This window comes from Lissotriton helveticus, chromosome 5_1, assembly GCF_964261635.1.
Source record: "Lissotriton helveticus chromosome 5_1, aLisHel1.1, whole genome shotgun sequence".
In the NCBI taxonomy this organism is placed as follows: domain Eukaryota; kingdom Metazoa; phylum Chordata; class Amphibia; order Caudata; family Salamandridae; genus Lissotriton; species Lissotriton helveticus.
The window spans coordinates 1,285,594,205-1,285,617,359 of NC_136065.1; positions in this window are offsets into that span (position 1 = coordinate 1,285,594,205).

The following is a 23,155-nucleotide window of genomic DNA, read 5'->3' on the forward strand; positions in this document are numbered from 1 at the left end:
GTTCCAACGCACAAAATTCCACTTGATGCAACACAGCTCTATGTCACTCAATTCCACACCATACCACAAATTTAAACTACACATTACATGATTCCACGCAAAGCCACATAATTCCACACTGCAAAACATAATTCAACCCCCCAACACCTAATTCCAATCCATGCCACTCCACACCACAATGCCACTCCAAATAATTCAACATAATTACAGTCCATATATTTTCGCTACACATCATACAACATAAATACACTCCACATAATTCCAGTCAACGCAATTCCACCCCACTTAATTCCACACCACACCATCCTATAACACACCACATAATTTCACTCCACACCAAATAATTTCACTTCACAGGAACAAAAGGAAAAGCCAGAGGCAAGAACCTTGAAGGCGCCACCTATTGGCTGTGCCAATGCTTGCTTACTAATGCATGCAGTCTGCCATACCTTGCAAGACACCTATATAGATAGTCTAATCTAGTTTTAAACTTCCCCGATTTGCAAATGTGGGCCACTTTTTTTTATAGCTCTCTGATTCCTAATAGGGGCCACTTTGAATTTGATGCCCATTTGCTGTCCCCGTCCGACCCTGGGGCACAGGGGAGCATTACATCTATCACACGGAGCACTTACTCGAGTGTTTTATAGCTGACAGTTAAAATGTGATAGGCTACAGTATTAGATTAGATCTTTAAATGTTTAAGTATACACCGAGCGCCAATAAGATTTGCCCCAGTGAATACACAAGCAATAAACGATGTGGAAATGCAGTCTGAGCAGCCACCGCCCCTTGCTTCACAATAGGATATCAGGCGCAGGGATCAGAGGACGGTTAGGAGGCCGTGGCAGGTCGGGGCAGGTATAATCAGATGTTGTGTAAGGGAAGGGCTGGTCGCTTAGCAGTGGACCCGCGGGCTGGGCGCATTTCATCAACCAGAATGAACTCTGCAGGCTCTGCATTTTACACACGAATGCTCTCTCTTTGTGTCTGTCTGTCTGTCTATCTCTCTCGCTCTCCGTAGCTCAAGTTTAGCTCAAGAACCCTTAGCGCATGTTTCACCCCACACAAAGAGAATAGGTGTCGCATGGGTATCTGTAGTACATACCTCCCTTGTAGACAGGTGTAGCACACGCATATGATTCTCAAGCTTCAAACCCCTCTCCCTCACATGGAAACAATAAGTACCAAATGTGCACCTGGGGTGCACACAGAGGATCGGTGTGCCACAAGCAGGCGCCTTGAAGCTCCCTCACACGCACAGAGCAGGTTGCACGTGAGCCTCAGCAGTACAAAGGTTCCTCACGGGAAACAGGATTCACAAGTCATGCGACCTTCACTTTCGTATGCTAAAAAGAAGTACTAACGCAGCAGCTGTGCCCCCACCAAAGCAGAAACAGGGGTTTGCACTAACCTCACCCTCCTGAACCATTTGTATGAGGAGAGGTGTGATACATTTGCCAGTGACTTTGGAGCACTGGGTTCACGGTTCTATCCCCGGCTCCGGCAGCAGCCCAGCACCATGTGACTCTGGGCAATAGCTCACTTCATTTCCACGACGGCCCCCAGCGCCTTGAGACCCGTAAGGGTGAGTAGTTTGCGCTTTACAAATACGGATTTTTAGGTCTCGTCCTTTACCATTGCGAAGCAATGGGAAATGGGGGAGAATTATAGTGCTTGATCGGCTAGTGAAACCACTGGCGTTTCTTCACAGTGCATGTGAGGTCACGTGGCCACAAAGCGGGTCACGTGACCACACAAGCACGAGCATCTCCCTAATCCGCCTGCCCCCACCAGGCTCGCATTCCCGCTCCCTCACCAGGCCGCACATCTGCCTGCCACACTTCTCCTCCCCTCGCACGCATTCCGCTGCCCCTCCTTTCTCCCCCCGCCAGAAGCCTCGCAAAATCACCCCTCCTGCTCTACCTCCAAATAACGCCTCTCAGTCGTCTTCAGCGTCTTCTCTCTTGCTTCCCTCCCTCTTCCACCCTATCCCATTGCCAGGGCTCCCGCAGTCTTTTTTGTCTCCTCTCTCTCGCTGTATGTCCCCTCTCCCTCTTCTTGCCTTCTTGCCTTGTTTTTTACGCTCTCCTCCTCTCCTGTCGGACCATGCCTCCCTCCTCTCCTTCCGTACCGCAACCTCTCGTCCTTTTCAGCCCCACTCCTCCACACCTCTCGTCCTTTTCAGCCCCACTCCTCCACTCTGTTTTCCTAAACCTTCCCTGCTCAGCTTTCTTCTCTCTTTCTTCCCGTCTCCGCTTCCCCCACCAGCTTCTCCTGTTCGTAAACAAGCTCGGCACACACAACTCAACTGCCCCGGACTGGCGCGAAGTAACGCACAGCATTGCTTCAAGTTACTTCATTCTCAAACTCCCATGGGCATGATGCGGCTGCCAGGCCGTGTCTCGCATTTATCCCCCTGCTTTCACTTTTTCTTTTCGCTCTCCTCCTCTCCTGTCGGACCATGCCTCCCTCCTCTCCTTCCGTACCGCAACCTCTCATCCTTTTCAGCCCCACTCCTCGACTCTGTTTTCCTAAACCCTCCCTGCTCAGCTTTCTTCTCTCTTTCTCCCCGTCTCCCCTTCCCCCACCAGCTTCTCCTGTTTGTAAACTAGCTCGGCACACACAACTCAGCTGCCCCGGACTGGCGCGAAGTAACGCACAGCATTGCTTCAAGTTACTTCCTTCTCAAACTCCCGTGGGCATGTTGGCAGCCAGGCCGTGTCTCACATTTCTCCCCCTGCTTTCACTTTTTTTTTTTCGCTCTCCTCCTCTCCTGTCGGACCATACCTCCCTCCTCTCCTTCCGTACCGCAACCTCTCGTCCTTTTCAGCCCCACTCCTCCACTCTTTTTTCCTAAACCCTCCCTGCTCAGTTTTCTTCTCTCTTTATCCCCTTCTCTGCTTCCCCCACCAGCTTCACCTGTTCGTAAGCAAGCTCGGCACACACAACTCAGCTGCACCGGACTGGAGCGAAGTAACGCACAGCATTGCTTCAAGTTACTTCCTTTTCAAACTCCCGTGGGCATGATGCAAAAGTGCGCAAAGCCACCCAAGCAACCCTTAGCAATAAAACCTACACTGTCTCAGAGTGCTTTGAAGTGGCCATCAGGCACCACAACAGCACTATATACAACGAACAATATTGGCCATTATCTCTGTCCAACGCTCCCATCATTTTCACTATGTCATTAAGATGCTACTGTACTGTTTTCACTCATGTTGTTATTTTAATACTCTTCGCATGTCTAATTTGATTAAAGATGGGCGCATCATCTCTGAAGTCATTTGCACAATTTGTTTTGCAAACTGCATTTCGTGAATGGGCCGTCTGCACTCCAGCCATCTGGTCTCTCCTTCCCTCCCTCCTTCATGCACTCCTTTTTCAACGAGTGCATGAGGTCTCGTGAACGCGCTTCAATTCGCCCGAGCTGCCTGCCTCCACATCAAAGCCATCTGTTGCTTTGCGCTCGGCCTCAGGCCGGCATTTCTCCTCCCCTAATTATTCACTGCATGGCCGGCCGGCCGGCACATCAAAGGCTGCTGCTCCCCATGCGTCTCGTCAGCCCCCCATTAAACAGCACAAGCGTCAATCCTGGTTTCCTCTATGCAGCGCTTCTTCCCCTCAACATGCCATGTTGACCAGACCACCAAAACCTTTCACCACTGCCTCCTCTCCTTATTTATTTGGGAGTGATGCCACAAATTATATTTTTAGGGCTCGTCCTTTCCTATTAAGCGCAAACTCGACCAACGTAATTGGAGTGCTTTACTTGTCCTAAAATGCCGTGTTGTCTGTCCCTCGAGCTTGCCGTTTTTTTTCTCCGGGTATCCTCCCTTGTTATAGTAGTGTAGCCACGTGTCTCTTCTTTAAGCAACTTCCGGGCCCAGGCTTTACCCCCGTCCCCATGACATGCTGGAATTCAACATGGTGCCACTTACTGGTTCAACTTTATTTATTTTCTCCCCATTTTCCCCCGTTTGTACTCATCTTTTTTGCGATTCCCACTGTCCATTCCAGTTTATCCCTTCTTCTCTGTTCGTCTCACAGTCTTTCTTCCTTTCTGCCTTATCAAGCATGCATCCTGGTTCCCTAACAACCATCAACGGGAGACTCCGTCTTTTTATACTCTTCTCTCTCCGCCGTGGGCTTGGTCTCTCGTCTCTCTGTCCCTCCTTTCATCCTATGCTCTGTCCCCTCATAGTCTTCCTCTGTCCGTGGCGGGCTCGATCTCTCCTCTCCCTGTTTCCTCCCTTCATCACATCCGTTATCTTCTCATACTCTTCCTCTCTCCATAGCGCCCTCTGTCTCTCAGCTTCCTATCCTTCCTTTCATCACATGCTCAACCATCAACGGGAGACTCCGTCTTTTTATACTCTTCTCTCTCCGACATGGGCTTGGTCTCTCGTCTCCCTGTCCCTCCTTTCATCCTATACTCTGTCCACTCATAGTGTGATGTATTCCTATAGGTTCTGAATCGATCCCCCTATTCCTGACCCTATTCTGGTTAGCAAACTAACAAGTTAACTAAGTAGTCAGCCCATGAGGCAGAAAACCCCCATGATGCAGATACCGTTATCTGACGCAGTCACACTACGGCACAGGAACGTGTTATCTGATTAAGTCATAACGCTTGCGATCTAATTAGACAAGCGATATTCCTCCAGCCCCTGATAAGGCATACGGAGTTCTCATAACAAATCAAACCTATGACAACCTGGGCAAAACCCTGCGGCCATTGTTTTGATTTCACCGAGAACTTCAGCAAAAGAATGTGCTAACGAGCAAGTCGTTATGTCCATCCTTACGTCAATCTCGGCACCTTAAAGGTATAAATATTACCGATATTGCCCTATGCAAACACACGCGTGGTGACGAGACGGAGCAGCCATACTTGCCGAAGCGAAGAGCAGAGCAGACCCCGCTGGCGCAGCCCCGCCTTTCTGACGCGCTGAGAGAAGCTGCTTTTTCCTGCCGAGAAATCCAGCACCGGCGTTTCTGGGTAGCCCTCGCAGGCAGCCTGGAATATCGAGACCAGAGACGAGAGATACCATCCCTCATTCAACCTAGATTCCAGGTACAGAACTGAATAACCCCTCACAGAGAATTCTTTAGTTATTCACTTGGCAAAAACAAACTTAACTTAAACTGTAACTTTCTATTCCCGCCCACGTATTAGACTTAGGTCAGGTACACGGGGTAGGCGTATTTAGAAACACCAGTTGAGTACGTTTAGTCAAATGTATATGTGTATGTAATATATTTTATTCATTTTAAAACATCTTATGGCTTAGAAACCATATCAATGTTTTTACAGTATTATTTTATACTATTGCTTTTAATGTATGCACTTTACTTAACTATAAGTATTGCAATAATATCGATCCATTTCTCTTGTATGAGAAAAGAGACTGATCAATAAATAACACCTTTTTATTGAACACGCCCGTCTCTTCCTTTTCTCTACATTCTGATGAGACTAAGAATGCACGTACTGACTGAGTAAAATAAATTGCCTTTTGTTCACACGACTCTCGAGATATACTCTTGATTAGGGGAGAGCAAAGTTGTCATGTTCTATGGTTGTCAGAAACTAAATCCCTTCTTGTCTAATCAGGGAAGTTAAGTCCTCCTTGAACATTCGAGAAAGTTTCTAGTGAACTCTGAGCTAAGCTGGCAAACCCAAAACTTTAAGTCTAGTATCGACAGTAGTAGACCTAGTTAACGTCTGGTCTAGGCCTTTACTGCTGTAGGTATTATTCCAATGCGCAGAGCCTATTGGGATGATAGGAACTACACTACATGGCGCCCAACGCGTTTGGAAAGGGCGATAAAACTAACGTAAGACATTTAGAGTAACTCAGTCGTGCTTTCTCATTCAGACCCCTTTTCCCAAATACTCCACAGACGTCTGGAGTGGGTGAAAGGTTATATCCGCCAGACCTCGCAGGAGGGAACTCCTATGTATGGTTCTTGGTACAAGTCAACGTTGAAGGATACACGGTTCCAAAATATTGTGCATCTAATCTTTGTTTCCATAAGAAACCTGATCTGCAAACAAAAGAAAAAACCTTTGGGACAGTAAAATGTCAGACAATGAGGATGAAAGAGAGGCAGTTAGATTAGCAACTGAACTCGCAGCAGCTGATGCTACCATGCAGGCAGCAGACGAGGATATAATACTCATCCCGGTCATCAAAAGGAAATCTATAACCATAAAACTTATAGAAAATGGACTGACAGCTAGAGGTGGTACAGTCATATTCGTAATTGAGGCACACGAATATCGGCAGACAGAGGTATACTATTCATGGATAAATTTTCCAGCAGCAAATCCTGTAACAAAGTACTTCCACTATTACAAAATAGAGGAACCTCCTGAAACGTACACTCCTTTCGAGGAGGTGGAAGTACCACTCAAATTTCAAGAGCATTTGCTCTTATTTGATGGCGCCCTAAAACATAATTATCACATCACCAGGCTCGGTCCTTTAGGTAGACCAGGAGCAACGTGGCCGGTCCTAGCCGGATACACACCACATCCAGACATCGATGGGATGTCTGCACCAAACCTTTTAACACAGCTAAAACAGCTAATAAAAATACACAGACAATTAGTCCAATATGTGATGCGGACTTCAACAATTCAGCCAGCGATTAAACTCCCACAGCTGACCCCTCACCAGGGGAACACAAATAAAATTACACCACAGAACATCCAGTCCTGCCTAGGTAAAGTACCGGCTAAACGGGAACAAATACCATTCTGGCTAGCGCAGAAAATCACCCAAATAGAGGCGGTGTTTCCAGACACCACCCCGCTAGAAAAGCACAGGATTCTGACTATCTGTCTTCCAATGGGAATCACACCACACATTGAGGACTGTGACACTTGGGGTACAGTCTTTGCTTCCATCTACACAAAAACGCACGGTGTTCCATCCATTTCGGTAATACCAGATGTGCTAAAACAAATTCAAGATGAATATGGTCCTGAACCCGCTTTAACTCTTGGTATGAAATTACTAAAAGACTTCAAGCAGGTCTCGGCTATACTATTAGCCAACATAAAAGGAGAAGCAGCAAACGTGGCGATCCGCCAGAGGTTAAAAGAGACAGATATAGCAGACCAACCAGCTGAAATTGCCAGAATCATAGAAAAATCCTATGAGGAACTAGGTAGAGATAGTTTAGGTGGAATACCAGTAAAACCGCAACTAATTGAAAGTCCTGAAAAAATATTTTTTAATAATAATTCTACATCACCAAAAAAGAACTGGGATGGAAACAAACAATCCAATCCTAAAGAAAAGAAATTCCAGTCCCGAGGAAGGTCTCCTAGGCGAAGAGAAAAATCTCCGAACCAAAGACACAGGTCACCTCAGAGTGACCCCTCTGGGAAAAGATATAACCTTAGAAATAGGGATAATATTAAAAAGCCTGATAGATATCAAGACATTGATACACGTCCCTCTCAATCTTTTCAGACTTCCTCGCAGAAATCGGAAAGAAGAGGACGATCAGAACAAAGAGAAGAGCACACCAAGTCCAAAGACAAGGAACCTGCTCAGCTAAAAAAGAAATTACAATTTCCAAAAAAGAAGGTAGCCAGTATCAAGGTAGTTAACAATGCCGAGAATACTGAGGACACAACTGAAAAACGGAGAATGGGCTCAGACAATGCTAGACAGCGCAGCAGAAGTGAGCATAGCTCGCAAAGTCCTTATGAATCATCTGGAGACAGTGGACACAAATGAATATCTTCAAGTGGAAACTGCGGACACCAGAGTTAGCAAACCTCACAAAATATACGAAATAACATTGCGTATAGAGGGAGATAAGACTAGGAAAATAAGGGGACTATTTTGGGATAATCTCTCCAAGGGCTATGATATCCTTCTAGCTGAAAAAGACTGGCCACCAGAGTTTGTCAGGGAGTGCCCTCATGGCGAAGAAGTAATTATGCCTGCCTTCTCAAATCAAATTCCTATTCATAAAAAATACACACTTGCCAGAAAGTGGGCAGTGGCTCTAGCTCCTGCTTTATATAAAAATCACGTGGGATGGGATGAGGACTCTCCTCCTCACAAAATCCAGTTAAAATCACAACCTACTGCACAAAGGCAGTACCCAATTAAGCAAGAAGCTAAAAAACAGGTAAATGAAATACTAGATCAGCTAGAATACCAGGGGGTGATTGAAACTTGCACCTCACAAATGAACAACCCTTTGTTTCCGGTCTCCAAACCAGACAATTCATACCGTCTAGTTTTGGATTACCGACACCTTAACACATGTTGCAAAACTTTTGCAGTGCAAAACTCACATAGTGCTGCACTAATGAATAACATAGTGCGCAAAAAATACAAAACAACATTAGACATCTCTAATGGATTCTTTTGTCAAAACATAGCACCAGAGAGCAGATATTTAACTGCATTCTCAATAAATGGCACTCAAAAACAATTCTGTCGGTCAGCCCAGGGGTACAAGAACAGCCCGGGAGTATTCTCAGCGAGAGTAACAGACTTACTACAACTATATGATGATGAAGCATTATCTTATGTCGATGACATTTACTTAACAGATGATGACTTGGAGACTCACTTGAAAAGAGTGAACACCATAATACTTGGGTTCGCTGCAGAGGGTTACAAATTCAACTTTAAAAAATCCAGAATTGCCCATCTGACAGTCCTGTTCTTAGGATATGAATTATCAAGTGAAGGCAAAAGCCTGGCTGACAATTTCCTAGAGAAATGTGCCGTAATCCAAGCACCTAGAACACTAAAAAACCTACAGTCGATTCTAGGCTTCCTAAATTTCGGAAGAACATACATTGCAAATTACGCAGAAAGGGTCAAACCCCTTTATGATCTGATAAAACCAGATTTTAAAAGATCCAATTGGACTCAAATACACACAGAAATTTTGAGATCCCTACAAACAGACATGCTAATTAAAACAAAATTAGAAACACGTGATAACACACGCAATCTTGTGATTCGAGTCATCCCATGGAGATGCGGATTCACATACCTGACCTCTAATGAGGGAGAAAAGGTACCAATTGCATTCAAATCACACTTGTACACTAAGGCTGAAATGAAATTCAGCCCAACGGAAAAAATTCTTACCGCAACACAGACAGCTATAGCAAAAGAACGAGCCCTGGCACAAGGTAAACGAATAATAATCGTGACACCAATACCAGCCCTAGAGGCGGTAACAAAGGCAAGCATTCCAAATGCTAAAGCACTCCATCCGAGATGGATACAATGGGCTAATTCTCTTGCTGCAACAGACGTGGCGTACGAATTTGATCCTTACCTAAAAACACAAGAATTTCTCCAATATGAATTTGAATGTCCTCCGCCGACCGATATTCTGCCTCTAGACCAGTACGGCTGTATAATATATACAGACGGATCAGCACAACCCGCAGTAGGGGGTAAACAAGCTTACAGTACTGCGTGCGCGATCGTTAAAGGTCGCTGGCACGAAGGAAAGTTTAAACCAGCAATCACTAAAACACAATCTTTAGGAGATTGTACAGCTCAGCGAGCTGAACTACTGGCGTTCAAGATGGCGCTTGAAAATACCGATCGAGAATTCCCCACACTCATAGTGTGCGATTCGTATTATTGCGTTCAGTCTTATAATGAATACTTGCAGATCTGGCTTCAGAATGGTTTCAAGGATGCGAAAGGTGGCACAATCAAGCATAAAATGCTCTGGGAACAAGTAGTTCTTTTACAAAAAGAACTACCAAAGACTCACGTGATACATACGCTGAGTCATCAACGTGATGGCGTTCACGTTGCAGGGAATGCATTGGCTGATGAGGCCGCGAAGGCAGCTGTGCAAACGGCTTCCGTAGCTGCCATCACCCGGTCAAAAACAAAAATAGACAGCGAAATATTACAAGCTGTCAGCGCTTCAGAAAAGGATCCGATAGAAACACTCCCGAAAGGCTTTCCAGTAAAATACTCATACATAACTGATGCAAACAATGTTCCTTTTGCTCGAATCCCTGGAGTGGAGGATAGGGCAATTCCAAACATGGAACATAGGTTAGGACTAATAATAGCGGCACACGAAGGGCTTGCTTCTATCCATGCTGGCGTCTCAGCCACAGTATCATTATTAAAACAGAGATACTGGTGGCCACAAATGAGAAGACAAACAAGGAACTATGTTCTAGAATGTGAAATATGTCAAAAAATGAAAGTATCAACGGTGAGACGTCCAGCGCAGACGCCCCTTCTAATCTCGGATAAACCATTAGCCTGTGTTTATCTAGATCACTGCGGTCCCTTACAAAGGGACGGTAACTATAAATATATCTTGGTCGCAGTGGATTCATGCACGAGATTCATATGGATGTGGCCCCAGCGAACGGCTGACGCCAGAACTGTTATAAAAGATTTGCGAGTCTTTATCGGCACATACGCAATTGGCATGCTGCATTCGGACCACGGTCCTGCTTTTAGCTCTAGAGCTTATAAGGAGGCCATGGTCAGCATGGGCGTGGCATTGCGGTACTCTTGTCCATTTCACCCGGAGGGGAACGGAATTGTTGAAAGAAAAAACCGTGACATAAAGCAATCTATAACGGCAAAGGTATTAGGTTCGGGAGCTGGGTGGGTCAAACATCTAATAAGTGTCCAACGTAGTCTAAATAACTTGCCAAGAAATTCTCTGAAGGGATTCAGTGCGTACGAATTATTATTTGGAACTAGGATGTTGATCTCTGACATTGATAGTCAGACTTCAGTGGTAGAAGAAAAAAGCTTTGATATCAAAGACCGTTTGGCTATTTTGCAGGACTTAAACAAAACAAGAAAAGACCTGAGCAACATAAAGTTGAAACAACAGCCAACAACCACTGAAGAACCACCACCTGTCCCAGCAAGACCTGTCTGGATTCCAAAAGTCGGGGATCTAGTCAGGGAAAAGATCGCGGTAAAGAAGGAATTTGGGCCTTCTTACAGAAAAGCAGTTCCTGTCTTGTCTGTCAACGGGACAAGATCAGTTGTACTACCGCCACTTGCTGGAAAAAAGGAGAACCGAGTTGTATCCATCGACCTGGTAAAACCACAACATGTGGCCGATAACAAACAGTAGGCCAAGTGGACTCCCAATAAGTAGCAGAACACCAAGGTTTGCTACCAGTACAGAGGTCCTAACGAAGAGGCTCATCACATTCGAAACGCCTACAGAAGAACAACAAGGACTATGCAGCAATGCAATAGAACTCAGACCTCTGAAAACCCAAATAAAAACATTTAGCAGAGACACACCAATCTATAATGAAGTACCAAGTGAAAATGCAAGAAACAGAAATCCTGAACCAATTGGAACAATTGACAGAACTGCATCCGGCTACTTCATAAACTTCGATGATTCCTCTGAAGGCTTCAGTGAATCAAAGACACAGCCATCATCAAAAACCTTTAAAGATAAAGCTAAAGAACTTTTGAAACAACTGAAAGAAACATATCTGATTTCTCCATGGATTGAATTTTGGGTGGGTTTTGGTGCATTTATCCTCATACTTTGGCTCATCATGGTACTTACTTTGGGACGCTTCATTGAGGGAAAATATGCTAAAATGGACACAGCAAGTCAGAAAATCAACTTGATCCTCAAACCACACACATCTTCACACATCGAGAAAAGAGAACTTTCTTCAGTCAACTTCACAGCCAATCTGATACCGGGTGGGGTAGCCTGGGACAACACTGACTATGAAATTTATGGTCCGGTCGAAATCCTGAAATATCCACACCAAATTAAGATCTCCTTGAGTGACTTTGTAAAACCAAGCTCATTTGCTGATGATTGGGACTTCGAAAGCATTAATAATATGATGTCTGACTTAGTAATGTCTGCTAAATTTACCAAACATGATTATTTGCAGGGTTCTACAAATTATGATAGTATGTACTGTTATAACCACTATGTTAACCATTTTTTACATAGATCTGCACAACGTAGAAATGTTTTAAATTATAATCAATGGGAACATTGTGCAACCCCTCCAAAAGGAAGCTCAAGGACCTTCTATGACAAATATTCATACTTTTCAGGTTTTAACACAAGTAATGCTGAAGCATTCTATTTCAAATTGTCAAACAAGACAGGGACAAAGACCATGATAACCAACACAAAATTGATATATTCAGACTCATTTTTTGAACAAATGAATACTTTTGGTTTTGGTTATTGGGACAAAAATGTTGAATTGAAAAGTGTTTGGGGTACAAAAGAATGGCAAGTGCAGGGTATAGAATCTTTGTTTAGAGCCTGCATGATCCCAGAACAAATGATATTTTTAAATGACACTGTTCAACAAACTACCTGTCTTGGCCTAGCCAAAATCAAAGACTTAAATAAACCGTCTATTCCAAAGCCAACAATGCTCAGCAATAGCTCTACAGATGAAGAGATAGACGTAAATTATGTATTAAACCAAAACAGAACACATCCTGATTGGAAACAATGGTTGATCTGGCCCACAGATACTAATAACTGTCAAGACAGATTCCTGAATAAAACACAGGGGTTCAAAATTACCAGGCCAGACCCTAGATATCCCCAAAGACATCACCCAGGGATAATAACCACCTACAGTGTGGGCAAATTATGCCTTCAGTGGCTACAAACTTCCACACTGGCAGAAATTAAACAACACCTAACTTTACTTACTGATGGTGCTGACTTGCGTGATTTCATTATGGGACCGCGCAAACAGCGTCAAAAACGTTTCATAGCAGCCTCTGTATATGCAGCATACAATGAGGCCTGGAAGGTTACTCAAATTGAAACAGCAGAGAGAATACGGGAAATTGACCGTATTAATTTGGAAAAATCACTTTCTGTAGTGGACAATGGGTTAATGACTCTGTCCTCCAGAATTTTTTCTTTGGACAGCATTGTGTCTTCAGCAATCGACATATTGTCGCAAGACTTACTGTTATTACAACACGGTCAGTCACAATTGCGCTCTATTGTACAGCTTGGCTGGACGTTGCAAAATCTGCGTTCAGGCTATGTGCCTTGGCGTTTAATCAACACAACGTCACTATTCCAAATCTTTAACCTTACTGATAGACAAATCAGTATGGTACAAAAGGGTGCTGATTATACAATCTTGAGCATTGAAAAACTCGAAAGATTACCAGTGACAATGTCAGAACGACCTGTCAGTGAATGGATAATACATGGGATAATAAATATTCCAATCTCAACCTTCAGGTTTCAATACTGCCAAAAATATATACAGGCTGGCATGTACGAGAAATTGGGAACGGGATACCTTAAAACAACATGGAACCTGCCCTATTCACATGCATGTGTCAGTAATAAAGGACAGAAAGTGTTTCTTAGTGGCAACAATTGTGCGATGTCACTAAGTGGCACACTTCTGTGTAACGGAATTAGTTTGCATGGAGCCTGTGAAGGGAATTCATACAACCTTTCATGTCACCAGCAAGGCGCACCTGCAACAGAATTAGAACCATTCTTTCAAAGACTCTATAATGGGAGTTACATTCTAATTGTAGACCGCAGATGTTGTAGTCTTATGCCCGGGACTCCTTATCTAGTAACTACGACTGCGAAGGTCAAGTGCTGTGGACGCTCATTGTTCCCCAGCTCCTTTCCAGACAGGGAGGCAAGGGCATGGCCCAATTTGAAAATTACTTCTATTCGAATAGATACTTTAAGCAGAATGAAAACAGTGCTTCTTCAGACGCCTACAAGGCTCACGTCATCAAAAGAAACGTATGATCTACAAGTCGCAAGGACGACTGCAGAGATACATTCATTGTTATCAACTAATTCCCCCATACATTTCGCGGAAATTCTAAACGAAATCTTAAATATTTCTGATACCAATGGGGTCTCAAAGGTATTTAAGACAGTATTTTCGATGGCATTAACACCATTCAAAGCCATACTGGGTATTTTTCCAGATTTCGTCCATTCGATTTTTGGCGGACTTCCCCTGATCTTGGGACTAATTGCAGGAATCCTATTCTTAGTCCTTATTTTTCGTTATGGCAACCCATGTCACAGACAAAACTCTTGCGACAAGGGAAGAAACAATCCTAGCCATTGGATACCGGGACCGGATATCAAAAATCCTGGGACTCTCCCGGCTTAGAGACCTGAACATGACTTGGTTTCTATCATTTCGACCAATGTGGCAAAGATGTGTTTTACCTGTATTAAGGTGTCTGTTATGCGGAGAAGAATGCGTGTTAGACACCTGTCTGACGCTACAATCGGATGCGCCAATGGATGCAGAAACATTGTTGAGCCCGATCAAGGTTCATGCTTTGTGCTGCCCTCAAAGGCTACCAATCCTGATGACGGCATTCGTGGAAGCTTCACCACTACGATTGATGGGTAGTGAAGTTCAAGATGAAAGCAGCATCGACCAGGTACGACCTTCTGTCAGCAATGCGAATCAGAATGTCAATGGAGACAATCATGCGCACGAATGCATGATTACACCTATATCCGAGTTAGTGGAACTTTCCCAAGAAGCTGTTGACAGTTTTTTCGAAAGCCTAAATGATATGATGTTCTCACCAGAGCAGAAATAGAGACTTTTGAACAAGCTCGCACACGGCGTTCCCTGAATTCGGCCTTCAACTTTAAAAATAAAGTCACATGAACAATTTTCCCTCCAGTTCACGGACAGCAATTTTTCATCAGCCCCAAAATATTTTTTCATATTTTTCGGGACACTATCTTCTGCTTAAAGTAAGAACTATTCTTAAAGAACTAAGGTTTCTAAATTTTAGATAGCTTATAGATATAGCTTATAGACATTAGCTGCCCGCTGGTATGTTCATAAATATTTTAAATATTTTATTCTGTGATGGAATGGTCTCGAACTTTTTTTCTGTATTAAGAGCCATTTCATGTGTAATTCTCATATACAAAATAGCAATAATGTATACAAATGCGATTACTTTGGCATTACTCTACAGCTTGAGTGCATACAATACATATGACTGCAATTTTTCCGTATATTTGAAAATTTCGAAATGCATTTATGTATTTTCGGGTGGTAAGGTATACACTATACTCTATAGTATGTTGTACTATGTTATACTATGCATAGATTAGTAAATATGACCATAGTTAGCGTGGAGTGGGTGTGATGTATTCCTATAGGTTCTGAATCGATCCCCCTATTCCTGACCCTATTCTGGTTAGCAAACTAACAAGTTAACTAAGTAGTCAGCCCATGAGGCAGAAAACCCCCATGATGCAGATACCGTTATCTGACGCAGTCACACTACGGCACAGGAACGTGTTATCTGATTAAGTCATAACGCTTGCGATCTAATTAGACAAGCGATATTCCTCCAGCCCCTGATAAGGCATACGGAGTTCTCATAACAAATCAAACCTATGACAACCTGGGCAAAACCCTGCGGCCATTGTTTTGATTTCACAGAGAACTTCAGCAAAAGAATGTGCTAACGAGCAAGTCGTATGACATCCTTAATTGACGTATCTATGTCCATCCTTACGTCAATCTCGGCACCTTAAAGGTATAAATATTACCGATATTGCCCTATACAAACACACGCGTGGTGACGAGACGGAGCAGCCATACTTGCCGAAGCGAAGAGCAGAGCAGACCCCGCTGGCGCAGCCCCGCCTTTCTGACGCGCTGAGAGAAGCTGCTTTCTCCTGCCGAGAAATCCAGCACCGGCGTTTCTGGGTAGCCCTCGCAGGCAGCCTGGAATATCGAGACCAGAGACGAGAGATACCATCCCTCATTCAACCTAGATTCCAGGTACAGAACTGAATAACCCCTCACAGAGAATTCTTTAGTTATTCACTTGGCAAAAACAAACTTAACTTAAACTGTAACTTTCTATTCCCGCCCACGTATTAGACTTAGGTCAGGTACACGGGGTAGGCGTATTTAGAAACACCAGTTGAGTACGTTTAGTCAAATGTATATGTGTATGTAATATATTTTATTCATTTTAAAACATCTTATGGCTTAGAAACCATATCAAAGTTTTTACAGTATTATTTTATACTATTGCTTTTAATGTATGCACTTTACTTAACTATAAGTATTGCAATAATATCGATCCATTTCTCTTGTATGAGAAAAGAGACTGATCAATAAATAACACCTTTTTATTGAACACGCCCGTCTCTTCCTTTTCTCTACATTCTGATGAGACTAAGAATGCACGTACTGACTGAGTAAAATAAATTGCCTTTTGTTCACACGACTCTCGAGATATACTCTTGATTAGGGGAGAGCAAAGTTGTCATGTTCTATGGTTGTCAGAAACTAAATCCCTTCTTGTCTAATCAGGGAAGTTAAGTCCTCCTTGAACATTCGAGAAAGTTTCTAGTGAACTCTGAGCTAAGCTGGCAAACCCAAAACTTTAAGTCTAGTATCGACAGTAGTAGACCTAGTTAACGTCTGGTCTAGGCCTTTACTGCTGTAGATATTATTCCAATGCGCAGAGCCTATTGGGATGATAGGAACTACACTACAATAGTCTTCCTCTGTCCGTGGCGGGCTCGATCTCTCCTCTCCCTGTTTCCTCCCTTCATCACATGCGCTATCTTCTCGTACTCTTCCTCTCTCCAAAGCGCACTCTGTCTCTCAGCTTCCAATCCCTCCTTTCATCACATGCTCTGTCTCCTCGTACTCTTCCTCTCTCCGTCATGGGATCTGTCTCCTCTCTCCCTGTCTCCTCCTTTCATCACATGCTCTATCTTCTCATACTCTTCCTCTGTCCATAGCGCCCTCTGTCTCTCGTCCCTCATGTTCACGAGCTGTCTGTCGTGTCGCTCTCTGTCCATCCACTCCTCGCAGGATCTGTAATGCCTGGCTGTATAGCGCCTAGATAGCTCGAGCTATATTAGTGGCTCTCCACACCTACACACATTGTAGAAGGGTGAAGTGCGGGGGGTCTGCGGCTCAGTGATGAGCCTAATGCATGTAGCAGACTGCGGGAGGGGTGGGTCACGTGACAGGCAGATAGGGGTTCCAGTGTGTAATTCTGCAAGGTGCTACAGAGCCAGTCCTCATCAGATGTCCAGACTGACTGCTGCGAACCGTCAGTAGGCTGGTGGGGCTTTTGGTATTGTAAATAACAATGCCTTTTCATTTTTGTAAAGTAAACATTGATCAGCGTGAAGGGAACTATCATAGCAATTTATTTTTTGTTGCATTCTATGGGGGATTACAGGAAGTATAGAATCTTTTTGCATTTTTCTACCCGTTCACAACTTATTTTTTTCTTTGGGTTTCCGATTTTCATTAGGATGATTGTGATATATTTGGAGCAGATTACTAACTGCTTTTTGGTGTATTTAATTGTGTACTACAGATCAAAATTGTAATCTTCATGCATGCATCCATACTATCATTTCATCTGACAATACAAGACAACAAGGATGTATACGGTTTATGGGAAGTGTGATGGTATGACTTTGTATGATAAGCTATAAAATGCCTTCTGCCATACATTAAAAGGGTATTAAAAGTCACCTCTGAGTTTCATGCTCTTATAAAGGAACTTGGCCTTCCGTATCGCTCATATGCACAGAATATGCCTGAAACAAATGTCTGTATAACAATTATAAATTATGGACAATACTAATTAGATTTTAGGTAGCTTTTTCAACACACTTCTGCTGTTTCTATGCCTTGTAAGAAAGTTACTACCAAAACCAGTTTAATGGTACTAAACTCACTGACCTCAGAAGGATGAAAGGCTAAATTGGCCTTACCAGGATTCAAAAGTGTAAACTGCTTGCTATCTACAAGTCATGAATGGACATCTAGGGACACACAAGCATACGTTTCATTTTTGCACACCATAATTTCACAAGTTTTTTTGTCCCTATGGTCCAAAGTTGAAAATGCATTGAAAATGCAATAGGTCTCGCTTTTGATTAAGTTAAAGCGATTTGCTTTGCTAATGGTATTGTATAGCAAAGCAAATGGCTTTAACTTAATTAAAGGCGAGACCTATTGCATTTTCAATGCTTGTTTAATGAAGTGTCCTTGTTTGCACGAGCCCTATGCATACAGGGACACTGCAGCAAACACAAAGGCACAAAGTAGTGTGGACCAGACAGGAGCCACAGCACTCTAACCAAGTGCCAAGAAGTAACAGCACCTGTGAGGCAAGTACAGGCCATGGGTCAAATCCCATAAAGCGAGCACTGGGAGCGCTGTGGTAAGACTCAGTCTCTGCCACAGTTTTGGGCTGACTGGTGTCCAGGGCGGAGTGTGAGAACCAAAGTGGCACTGGAAAAAATGCTCAAACGAACCCCACTCCCTCCAGCTCCTCCCCAAATCTCTCAATTTTCATCCGTTTCTCTCTCTGTCCTTCTCTCCTCTCTCTCTCCTATCTCTCTTATCACTTTCTCTACCTTCTCCTTCCCTCCCTGTCTTTCTCTGTCTTTTAAACCCTTCCTGTACCTACTGCAATTAACTTTGGGGAGCAGGATAGGGACAGAGGCACCAGGAGAGTCCCCTGCCATAAAAACTGGCCTATGTGGAAATGCCTGGTGGAATAATGATGTCCTAAGTAGTGAAGAGATGGCGCTCTGCAATTTTACCACTTCAGAGAGCAGTAAATGGTTGCTTATCACAGAAACTTTCAAAGCATGTGGAGGTTTTGGCTGTAAATGTAGCAGCATTTGTTGACATATCTAAAGTAAACAAGCATTTGCAGTGCAATAATTCTTGCATTTAGAAGAGTTTGAGCAATTGGCGCTGCAAATGACAATGTCTTTTACCCATGTGTTTTGTTTTTTGGTGGCTGTATTTGATGTGGAGTGGAATTATGTGGGTTGATTTGGAATTGTTAGTTGTGGAATTGTGTGCTGTGCAGTGTATTTGTGTAGTGGAATTATGTGGCATGGCAAATAGATGGGATGAGAGCTGCACAGAATAGATAGAAAGGAAGTTAGAGAGGTATAGGCAATTTGTGCACCAAGTAGTGAATGAACTCCAGACAGAGAAGTAGAAAGAGTATGTGAGAAGGTGAGAAGAAAGAAGGGGTGAGCAGGCCACAGATGCATAAAGAGGTTTCACCTGTGTCCTCAGAAGACACCCTAAGAAGAGAAGGAGAGCGTGGGTTTGAGGGACGGAACTCTTGAAACGGTATGGGAAAGAAACTGCTCAAAGACCTGATGTGAACCATATGTGAGAGGAGGGAAGAGTGCATGAGACAGCAAGAGAGGTGTGCGTGAGATGAAGAGGGAGAGATGATTGGTAGTTTAAGTTAATGAGCTGTACAAAATTAAACTGTACTGTGCTGAAGCCACCAATAGGACAGCTCTAGCTTTTATAGGATGAGTGTTACCTGTTCGATGAACTCACCACTGATCCCTAGATCATAGTTAAGCTAGATCAACATAATCAATAAAGTTTCAATAGACTTTACCTACATAAGAGTGTCAGCATACATGTAGGATTGGATTGGGACAAAAAATAGGCTCTGACATCAAAATAAAAGTGGTGCATTAGTGAATCACATTGCTAAAAAAAATGGCTCACATTTCCATATCAGGGTAGTTTAATCTGTATGGGTGTTTTGCAAGGTATGGGAGAGTGCATGCATTTGTGGATGCTCAAGACAAAGTTTGTGGTAATGTCATAGAAATCAACAGACCATAACACAAGACTACCATCTAACAAAAACAGCCCACATATTGACCTGTCAGACCAGCCCTTCTGGCATTACCAGGTTGCCTATAGGTCAGTCCGAACCTGTCAGCATGGATGGTGTTATAAGTCCTCCAAGGGCTTAAGGTGGCAATGCCAAGTATCTAAGGTGCAACACAATGGGATCGCCAGTGTTCAAATATAAATGCCATGGGTTTCGTGTGACCTCAAAAGTACTTAAACGGGCAACAAGTATGTTACTAGAAATTGAAATCCTTTAAAGCAGTGCTGCATTGCACATTGACTTCCTAGACCTAGATGATAGAAAATAATGCGAGAAAGCTCCTTATGCTTCAGATAAGGCTGCTACCGAATTCTCGGCTGTCATCTAACATTCCTGAAACCACGCATACAAACTGGTCTCACACTTTTCCAATGATCCTTCCAATATCTGAGTGTCTTCATCTTCAAGGGTATTATCTAATGAGAATCTAACAGAACAAGTGAACCAGAGTTCAAATACAGCTTCCCCAAATACAGAGGCTTGGTAATTCCAACACAAGCTAGAGCAAAATGTTAAAGCATAAACTAGAGGGGACCTTAAACCTTACGCTTCTTCTTCAATCTTCCTACCAGAATACAAGTCAAGGAAAAGACACAACATCCTAAATAGAAGAAACACATTCTCCCTCTTAGAAAACATTTCTGACATATTGATGGTAACGAAAAACACGTGTGATCAATGGATCATTGATGACATCCCTAAGGCACTCAGTCTGGTGTATTCCTCCAAATAATTCACATGAGAAGTGGGTGTTGGAGATTCAACCTGTATTTAATTTGTTTCCATACATATTATTCATTAGTTTTTCAAACGTGATATTCCTTTTATATCAACATATTTAATCTCTGAGAAATATTCCAAGTTCAAAGATGCATTCCAAGTTCAAAAATGCAAATTATTGGACCCTGCTCCAATGCATTTTGGGCCACCGCCCTTCATCAGGGAGCATCTAAAAATGAAGACGATAACGAATTGTAACATTCATCCACAAAAACTAGTAAAATAAATAAGAATTCCTTAATCCCTCGGAAACACCCGTGTGTGTGTAAGAGCATCGACTACTCTAATGTGAATGATCCGTGACAAACGTAAACTACAGTGCGATCCCTCTAGCTATTTCATTAAATTTTGTCGTGCTCGCTAAGAATTTAAGTTCACAGGTCCGTTTGGGGCCACAATTCTGAATTACGTGTAAGTGTTACTAAAGTTCACAGCGCGCCTAGGACGATGCTTAGCGTTCAGCTTTACTTACATTTCTCTGTGATTCGTAACGTTCCGTGGCCGTGAGCCGGCCGGGTTTAACCGGAAGGGTGTCCTCGGCATTCAAAACAGAACTGTGATTTTAGTGTGTCCCTAGAGTATGTGGGCGGATGACCTTCTAGCTCCTCAGGCACACCCATGTCTGCCCGGATGGGATTTATGTATTTAAACCACCCAATTTTATGGTTTATGTCCAAGGCTGAAACTTCTGTATAAGCAGCAGCGTAGGACATCAATTCGGGGGTTGTGACCAATCTATGCCAGAAGAGCAATGGGCATAAGCTTGCCTGGTTATCGATAGACTCGATACCCATGTCAATTTTCAGGGTAGGGAGGGGAGTGTTCTCTGGAAGTGATACCAGACTCCTAAGAAACTTGTTTTCTATTGTTGAAAGGATGTTGACATTTGTGGGACCCCAGAGTTCTGCCCTATAGGGCACCCTACTCACTACCTTGCAGCTATACAACTTAAGTATTGGGGCTACAGGCCTGGTGTAGGAAAGGCAGTGCTCCCATCGCAAGACCCCAGTTAACCGGGAGAATTTCAAGGACGCCCTCTCTAGGTGTTTCTTCCATGCCATTCCATCGGACAGCTTGATTCTCAGGTAATCAAAAGAACTCACTTGTTCAAGCTGAACATTATCAACGACCAGGTTACCTTTGAAGGATTTGTCGAGATTTAGCATCATCAACTTTGTTTTAGTGGTGTTGATGACCAAACCCCTCTCATCACAAAAAGTCTTAAAACAGTTTAGATGTTTTTGTAGGCCCATGGGAGTTTTAGACACCAGGAGGGTATAGTCTGCTAACAATAAAGTAGCTATTTTATGGTTTGCCAACGAGGGAGTGTCGGCCGGAGTAGAACACACAAACGGTGTTTTGGCCCTGGTTTCCCCACCTTATACAGCCATAATTATCCTCGTGTAGCCTGATAAGTGGTTCTAATAGTTCCAAGGGCATACCCATGTCCCGAAGGACCTGCCAGAGTAAATCCCTGGGGACTAGATTGAAAGCTGTTTTAAGGTCAATAAAGGCATGATATAAACTGCCTTTGCCCAGCACAACTACCTTCCAATACAGCAGAACCAGGTGAAACGCCTGGTCAATGGTGCCGGTTTTCCACCGAAAGCCCACCTGGAGGGTAGAAAGGATGTCGTTCTCCTCCATCCAGGTCTGGATTTTATTGAGGAGCGAGCTGCAGAAGACCTTCTGGGCACAGTATATCAAGCTAATTGGATGGTAGTTGGCGGGCTTCGACCTGTCCCCCTTCTTAAAAATGGGTATTACTCCTGCCCCCTTCCAGGTGTCCGGGATGCTCCCCCCGCTATTAATGCCATTGGCCAGTCTCATAAAATAGGTTGCCCAGTGTTCCCTGTCAGCACAAAACAAAAACGATCTCCAGGGATGCCATCGGGACCGGGGTATTTTGATGCATGCAGGAAGACCTATGTCGTGGAGCATCTGGGAACTATCAATAAAAGGACCACTAGAATATAACTCACTAAAATGCCTATGCCATTCAGCAGCCGGAATATTATTTGCCCAGGGAGGTGTACATTCGAAATTGCTTTTGGACACCAAGGACCAAAACATCCGACCATCAGGATGCCCAATGGCCTCTCCTAGCTCCTCCCAAATCCTCTCATCCCATTCTTTTTTTGCTTTATTCTGCGCCTGTTTGTAATCCTTCCTAGCTTTCCGAATACTGGCTGGCTCTTTGTTCTTAATAGCAACAATCAGTCTCCCTCTCAGGGTCCTACACTCTTTATTAAACTATAAGTATCTTCCCAAAGGTATTCCCTGAGATAACCTGGATTTATTAATCCGGGCATGGAAAAAACAGGACAGACGATCAAACAATTCCCTATGGAGGGTACTACAACTGCTCAGTTTATGTGAGTCCATGGTCACTGATGTTAGAGTAACTAAATGGTCAATTAGGTCATCCTTAATCAATTTAGTCCTTGATTCGTACGCCAATACCACAGGCCATTTGAGTCGTCGCTTGTGGGGATTAAAATCTTTGTACTTACTGGTGTCGGGGACTCTCTCCCAACACCACCCCAGGGATTATGAATGGACAGAATAAGGGGATTGTGATCACTGTCACACGATGGAATTATGGCCATATCCTGTACCAATGGCCAAAA